At 43.6% G+C, this 8,434-nt stretch overlaps 1 non-coding gene across 1 annotated transcript; it reads left to right on the plus strand.

Annotated features, from left to right (window-relative positions):
• Nucleotides 1-7,632: 7,632 nt before the first annotated feature.
• On the plus strand, nt 7,633-7,704 carry Trnat-cgu (transfer RNA threonine (anticodon CGU)). The gene has a single exon. It is a non-coding gene; the product is annotated as a tRNA-Thr (tRNA).
• Nucleotides 7,705-8,434: the final 730 nt, after the last annotated feature.

Genomic DNA, 8,434 nt, shown 5'->3' on the forward strand with positions numbered 1-8,434 from the left:
TTGACGTTGCCTTTTCCTGCCCTCATTTACCGGATTTCTGGGCCTGCTCTTTTTTTTTTTTTGCATTCTACGAATGCTCGAGAGTGGAGTACCTGGGTTGGAGCAAGGCCGATCCCCTTATGCAAAACTGGCTGACAGTTTCTATTCCAGGGCAAAATTTGTACACGTGTACCATATACATTCATTACTTCTTTCCTCGCTTTTTACCACTCAGCAGCAGTGACGGCAATGGCAAGTCACTTGAACCAATTCGTAATCATATAGAGCTCATTTGCCTTGAAAGCCGAGTGCAGGCAATTGAAAACTGGAAAGGAGGCTAACAGGATAACAGGTGAACGCCTCCGCCAGCGTCTCCGCCAGCTGCTCGCCATCATTATTATTGGCAGCGAGGAACGTAATGGCCATTCGTGTATAATGTTGCCAGGAATCAATTGAATTATGGCGCTGCTCAAGGGCTCCCCAGCGATAGACAAGAGCCAGGGCCAGGCGATGGCAGAAGTCGACCTAGAGAAGACAATCGAGCAGCAAATTGCGTAGCCCGAAACCAAATGCTTGACTGGCTCCGGCTGCCTCCCAGCTCCGAGTTCCCTCCTTCCAATCACCTGGCCCGCCTTTGAGCACTTTCCTCCCGGCCGCACTTATCTCGGCCATTGCCATTGTCTTCCCCAAATGCAAACGCCATCGGAGCATGTTGAGCATCTTCGAGAGCTCCTGCCCACCGCTCCTCTGCCTGGCTATAAGCGCCTTACCTTTCATCGGCTTCCTCCTGTGCATATAAGGAAATACTGCCGAAAATCTTAACTTTACTTTACGCTTACCAAAAAATTATATTAAAATTATTTTTTAAATAACTAAATTATGACACATTTTCAGTTCCTCAAATTATCAGATAAAAGAAGAATCTTAAATGGATAAATATAAGGATTTTATAACTTAGTTTAGTTAGGTCAAGGGTTTGTTGGAAAAAAATTAAAACAAAAATCTTAAAACTTCTACCGATATTGTTTTAAAAATAACGACTTAATTATATATATATATATACAATGTGCACTGCAGTAAAAAGAGTGAACTTTGTGGAAAGCAAATCGAACAATGGAAGCCACGTAATTTGGCTTAAACTTGTGTTTCAATATCTGTAAAATGAATAAAATTTATATGCCTCTGAATGTTTAAAAGACAAATGATTTCAATAATTTACCCCTTATATTGCTGTGTATTAGTGCTGTCCCATAATGTGCATCACCATTCAAGTCCTCACTATTTGCATGCGGCCCCCCCCCCCCCTTCCTTCAACCCCCTTCACCCCTCCGCCCCTTTGATGGTGCGCTTCAATGGCTTTGTTGTCCCTCGCACCGGAATGGTATGTTAAATCCTTTTTGTGAACAAATTCAATTGTGCTTGTGCAATTGTTGTTTGATAACTGCAAGCTGCCGTGTGTCTAAATCTTTGATTGCCTGTGCGTGTGTATAGTGAATACTACTACTACTATGTAGTATAGTAGCGGCATAGTAGAAAAATACCTTATGCGATTAAGAAAATGCCTGATTGCACCTTTTGAACTGCCGTATTTGGCAGAGCCTGGCCGGGCTATAATGCTATTTAAAGATTACCCGCCCGACTTGAAGGCGATCGGAACCGGGAAGGCAGCAGCAGCTTTCGCTTGTGCCAAGTTGGGCGAAAGTTTTTAGCTTAAGCTGGATGTGCGAAAGTGGATTGCTGGATGTTGCCAACTTAGCCACAGTCAATTAAACGCGAAGCGAACAAAAAGTGCGCCCGCAGGGGAATAAAACGAAATCTAAATATATAGCAGGGGTAACAGCTCAACAGAAAGTACTGCCAGGGGTCCCTTCCAGCCCTCCTTGCCCTCCATGCCCTCCTTGTCCACCTTGCCCTCCCATGTCATTGCACGCGTTATCCTTCAAGCCAAGGAGCAGCAAGGAGTGCAGTTTCCGCCAGCAGCTGCAAGCGTGCTGCAAAATTAAATAGAAAACTGGAAACTAAACGAGATTATCGCCGTGCATGAGCGAGATTCGTATACCCTGCTGTTCCAAGGACTCCTTGAAGTGCCTTTTGCGAGCAGTATATCGCCGAGTCTCAAGCAACTCGTCCGAGCCAAAGTGCTCGGACCCAAAAGCCATCAAAGTCGCAACACAGATAAATGAGAGGGTATATATAGTACACACAAATATATAGATGTAGGTTTAGTTGAGCTGGCGGGCGAGTGTGCTGCCTGGCATCGAAGGTCCTTGCAAAGGCAAAGGGACATTGCTCTGCTCATTGAACTGCGGCTAAGAACGAAGGAGCCAGCTCCTCCGCCAGTCGCTTGCTTATGAAAATGACAAATGCTGCTGCTGCTGCTGCTGCTGCTGTTGCTGTTGCCGCTGCTCCTGCTGCACTTATAATTAAAATATGCAAATGTTGAACGGTATGTCAGCGGCAGGGCTGCCACATGTAAATATTTATGCAGCCCGCTGCACATAGCGCACATTTTATTGCCGAGCTCTCCGAGTTGGCATAATTTGCATGTAAACGCGCCATTTTTCTTGAGCTCGCCCATCCCAAGCGTTTAATTATTTTGTTTGCCCGCTGCTCCGCTATTTATGCAAATGCAAATGTTTTCACATCAATTTCCAAGACTGTGGCGCTCATTAAGCCGGCTGTGGCTGTGGCTGTGGCTGTGACCGTGGCTGTCCCTTCCATTCCGATCCATTTTATTGCGTTTCCCCTCCTCCACCCGCGACGATTATAATTGAGTTCGGGCAAGTGTTTTGCCGCTCAATTGATTGCGCATACGCAGCGTAGTACAATATTTACGCAATGACATTTTTTTTTGGTTTGTGCTGCGGTTGATTTTGCCGTTGTTTTTCCGTGTTTGCCACCATATTGGGGCATAAATTACGTGCGTGGGCCCAGCGGTGGCCTTAATCAAATTAACCAGTACAGATGTAAATTAACTTTTCATATCAATTGCAATTCAATTAATTAGCCAGAAACACAGCTCTCAATCTCAGTAAGAATCGCTGTGGAGTGGAATGACAGGATCTGCAGGCGAGCCTTAAAGAGCCACGATGGCCATGAAAAAGTCATTAAGCCGTGATGTCTGGCAGCCGCTGCTCACAATTTTCATTGCACGCACCGTGCACTGATCTTAAAAAAAGGGAAAAGAAGTAGAAACGGGCAGGAAGGGGATGCCAACACCTTGCGACGTGCGGGAAGTGGAACGTGAACGTAAATTACAATTAATTACATTTTAATGACGCTTGTTTAATTCAGCGTTTACAATTACATACACAATTATGGTCCCGGGGAGAGGGGAGAGGGAAGAGGGAAGGAGGGGCGTTAAGATGCAGGACACTCGCTCATTACCACCCCACTCGCACTGCACTTGGCCGGCTGCCATTTTTATGCACTTGCTGCCACTGAATTTAACAAATTTCTCCTTTCGTTTGTGGCCCCCCCGCCCCCCCCCCCCCTTTCTCTCGCTCTCTCCATGGGAATTGCAGCCATATTAACGACCCGGGAAATATTTTCGCCGTTCCCCGACCATCGTTACCAGGTCTTTCATTCATTCTCAGTGTAATTAACTCGGACCGGCACTTTAATTAAAGTGCTCGCGGAACAATCAAAGGGAATTTAAACAGGGGGCCACACAAATAAATGACAAACCGAAAGGCGAACGAGCCAAGGCATGAACCATTCAGCGATCCGGCAACGAACAATTTCCCAGAAATATAAGCACATTAATTCAACTTGGCCCCGGGGCGCTGTGTGGTGAGGGGGGGGGGGGGGGGGGGGGGGGGGTTGGTAAATCAGACAACAGGCAAATTAAGGTGCGAATCCATAAACACACAAGTGCGAAGCTATAAAATGCCGGCGCCCGGCGAAGTGTGCTATGCTGTCTGCTTGCCAATGGGGCGTATGCGTAATGCAGCACCAGCTGATAGCGGCATCCGGTCCTCCAATTCCTCCCTTAGTGTGAATTGTGGCCAGTGTGGCAGTGGCAATACACTGAGATAATTAATTGGGCTATCCCAACTAAAATTGCCGAAATAATTTTATTGTATAGGTAAGTAATAAGTAATGAGTAAATGAGTAGGTATTTTTAATCAAGAGATTTTTTGTAATTTTCTGCTATTACTGCCTCAATCAAAATGAAAAAAAAAAAAACTAACTAGCTTGAAACTAAAACGAATCAAAATTAAATTAAAACTTAACCAAAGTAAATTTTATTTCAGTGTACGTATCAAAGGAATGGCAGTAAGGAATGAAGAGCTACAAGGGAGGGGAACTCAGCGGCGGCGGCAATAAATACGCTTCAACTATTTGGCAATGGCGGCTGGCAAGTTTAAAACGAATTCAACAACAGCAAGATGATGTTGTGGAGGCCACAGCGGGCAGACATTAAATTGCAATTTATGCCAATGAGTTCTTAATGCACAGCGGCAGCGGCAGAGCAATTGGTTCCCCCTAATGGCAGCCAACTCGCTTGTAATTTATTTGCAAATTATTATTAAAAGTTTGCCTTGACTTGCCACGGATGCTCCACTGCCACTCCACCGCTAGCCCCTCTCTGCCCTTTGTTCAATTCCAGGCCAGTTTCTAAATGATTCGCACTTAGTTTGCTGTCAGGCACACAAAGCACAACCGCAAAAGTCACAGCCATAAATCAAACAGGAGGCTCAGGATTTCAGCAACTGACCTTCACTTGCGCCCTATTTACTTCCAGTATCCGGAATGCCTTTAGTTTCGCTGCGAGTTGATATTAACACGCTCGCAATTAGTTGCCAATTAGTTGGCTTGAGGGCTTGTGGTTGCGTTTTGAGTTCGGTTGTCGGCTGGGGCGGTACCGATATGTGGGCGCTGATAGCTGACATCGTGCTTATTTAATTAAATGCTCTGCACCAGCTCAATTTCAATATCTCATTTATCAAGCCATTAGGATTGAATAATCGCACACTCAAATCGCGTCAAATGGTGCGTACACACGGAGAAATATTATCGAATTTGAGGCTGGTTCTTAACGGAAAAGTTTTAGTTTTGTAAAAACATGTAAGTTTTAGTTGATTAAACTCAACGTGTTAGAAAATTATCGTCTTTAGAGTTAAAATTTTAGATTTAAAGAAATGTATTAATATTTTTTGTAATTTACATAGTCAACAGATTTTTTAAAATGTTCTCCCGAAATTTAATATGATTCTTTCATTCCATCAAAAGTGTTTTAAAGCTAAATGAACGAAATGTGTTAAAAGAGAATAATACATTTTGAAATACTTATGCAAATATAAAGTTTTCGTTCTCAAATAGGTATAATATTATCCATTTTCCTCCGTGCAGGAAGACATAAACTGAGGTAGGTGGTTATGTCAGAAGACACTCGCATTAAAAGCAGTCTTCGCGTTGCTGATAACGAAATTTGCCTACCATTATAAGCAGGCTTGCATTGCCATTGACAATCCCAATGGCTGAGACTGAAGCCGGCTCAAAGGATGCGAATGCGGATGCGGATGTGGTTGTGGCACTGTTAGTGGCAGCAGAGCACATAGATGAGGAGCTCAAGCACCGACGAGTGCACTCGTGGCTTGCAGACAAGCGAAGCTGGAGAACCCAATAAGGTGGCACAAGATGGGGACAACGAGTGCGAGCAGCTCCACAAAAACCAATTGTTGGCCCGGCCATAATGCACGGCAGCAATCGCATTAGAAATAGTTGGGAAATCAAAAAGATTACCAGAAGGGAGACTGGGCGGAAGGATGAAGACTGGCTGGCTGGCTGGCTGGCTGCAAGAAGATTGGAAAATGAGGACCCACCCGGCCATGCCACAATGGCGTGCTCCGTACAATGGAAGTCAATTTGAAGTGGTTGAAAAATCTCTGGAATTTAAATTCTATTTCTGATATTGTATTCCGTACAATTACAAAATCGCTACTAGATACATTAAATACTTTGACCACTCATACATGCCAACTAAACCTTTATAAGACTCAAGCAAACAATGCAATTAAAACATTTTAAAAATTAAACAAAAGTCTATAAATTGGATGTTATGCATTTAAGTTGTTGTTTAATAATTCCATACACTTCTGAAAACCAACAAAGGGATAGAATAACTAAAACTACCTGCTCTTAATTGCCAGCTATCAGTTGGCTGCTCAATATCACTTAATAACACAGGGCACTTCAGTTCCTCCGGCAAAACCCACATTTGTTCAGCGCTTTTGGATGTGCGGTAATTGAACTAATACCCAAACAAATAATTGACCCGCTCGAAATGCCATTGAAATCAGATTGGGAACTTTTCAGCGTAAAATTGCATTCGCAGCCATTGTGCGGCGGCAAATGCGGATGCGCCGACGTTTGCCACCGCCATTATGATAAATGCGCCCGGAATCAAATGATGCTGAAAAGTATGCTATGGTTTATAAGGCAGGCAGACAGCGGCAGGAGCCGAAGGATGAGCTCCCGCCCATTTTGGCCCATTCGATTGCCTGGCATTGCCTGGCATTGCCTGGCATTGCCGGCGACTTGCTCTGGCTGCCATTGCCACAACGAATTAGCGCCGTAAATCGCATTTAAATCGTAAAATTCCCCCAGCCAGCAAGTCACTTTACATGCAGCCAGCGAAAGTAGGAAAAAGCCAAGGCGGAGAAGAAAGAACGATGACAGGACAAAGTCAGAGACCGCGATAGAGAAGGGAAGGCCGAAAGATTTTGATCCTATCAAGTAAATTGCATTTGGCAGTTTGTAAAAAACTTTACGTCGCTCCGTTGGCCATAATTTCAGCCAAGGCCTCGCCGAGCTGAGAAAACAATGAATCAGACAGTGCAGAAATCCCGGAAGAGGGCGGTAATGAAAGTCCACGGCATTGGCCATATCATGCCTCATTTAACCGCGAAGATGACGGGACATCGATATCGGCGATGTGTTTGTCAATTAGGTAGATTGCCGAAGGCCATTAAAGTCTACGACATGTCCTGCAGTATTAGCAAACACTTACGCCTAGAATGGTACTTCAAAATTATGACTAAGCCAAGCAAAACAGCTCTAAGGTGTTAAAGCAGGTACAAATATGTAATATTAAACACTTATGCATTTGAAATAAATACTTTTTTATTGATAACCATATTATTTATCGAATGAGCTGTAATATATCTCTTCCATGCAGTTTATTTGCAGTGTGTTGAGGAGATTTCAAAACTTATCCACATAAAACTTAAAACTTATTTGATTTCATTTATAACTAAAAAATCGTAGAAGTAATCGAGCCAAACTCGCCTAGTCATTTAGGGTTTTAACTTAAAGGGTATTAAAAATTCGGCCTCCCGATTTCGGTTTAATTTTTATTTCAATGTCAAACATGTCTTATTTTAAAAAGGCAAAAATAAATCCTAGAATTACAAATACACTTTTGGGTGCCTTTATTTTATAATGAAAATACTTGAAGAACGATCAAAGCCGTGTTGCCAACCACTTTTCTAAGCTGGTTCGTGTTGCCAACTGAAATTCTTAGTTTTTTTCTCAATCGTATGTCGGTAAGGTAGTGCATCGATAAGGCAGTCAATTCCAGAATGTTCTCCATAACGATCGTTGCAAGCAGTTAACATCTAACACGATCCGGCCGTCAACTTTCACCCCGCCCCTTTAGCTCAGTGGTAGAGCGTTGGTCTCGTAAACCAAAGGCCGTGAGTTCAACCCTCACAGGGGGCAATAATCTGAAGATCTATTTTATTCTTTTTTTTTGTCCAGAACTTAATATTTTTTTCATATATCACGGACCTATTGATTGCTGTGGTGATTTTTCGAAACTGGCCTTAACTGGCTGCTTCTGCTGCTGCTCCTGCTGCTGCTTCTGATGCTGCTGCTTCTGCTGCAATTTCCAATCGATTGCGCCGTGTTCGCACTTCATACGATAATGTTGAAGTTTTGCAATTTGCGGCAGTGGAAAGTTCGTCTTTGTGCCTGGACGCTGCTACCTCAAGATTTATAGAATATTTTTCCTTCGCTGCCGCTCGTTCGCCGGCCAAAGTTTTTTTTTTTTATGTTTTTTGACTTTGGCAAGATTTATGCGGCAAAGTCGCCAGAAGTTTGTGGAGTGTGCTTGCGCATGTTTCGATAATTTGCGTGATTTTTGCATTTATCCGGCCCAGAAACGAGCAACGCGAGTGCATATGAAAGTGGATTTGGATGGGGACTGGATATGGAGGCAGCAGAGGAAAGGAGTGGAGAGGATGGGGCATCATTAAAACTTGCTGCCACTACAAATGTGGGCCAGTAGACCCACTACCACTACCACTACCACTACCACTACCACTACCCTGCCGCAACACATTTTAAATAATTTTATAATGATTCCGTATTTATTTCAGCTGGCAATTAAAACTGGCTTGCCGCATAAAATATTTACTTGCAATTAGAGCAGCAGCAGCCACTCAAGTGC

The sequence above is a fragment of the Drosophila gunungcola genome, chromosome 3R (assembly GCF_025200985.1).
Source record: "Drosophila gunungcola strain Sukarami chromosome 3R, Dgunungcola_SK_2, whole genome shotgun sequence".
In the NCBI taxonomy this organism is placed as follows: Eukaryota; Metazoa; Arthropoda; class Insecta; order Diptera; family Drosophilidae; genus Drosophila; species Drosophila gunungcola.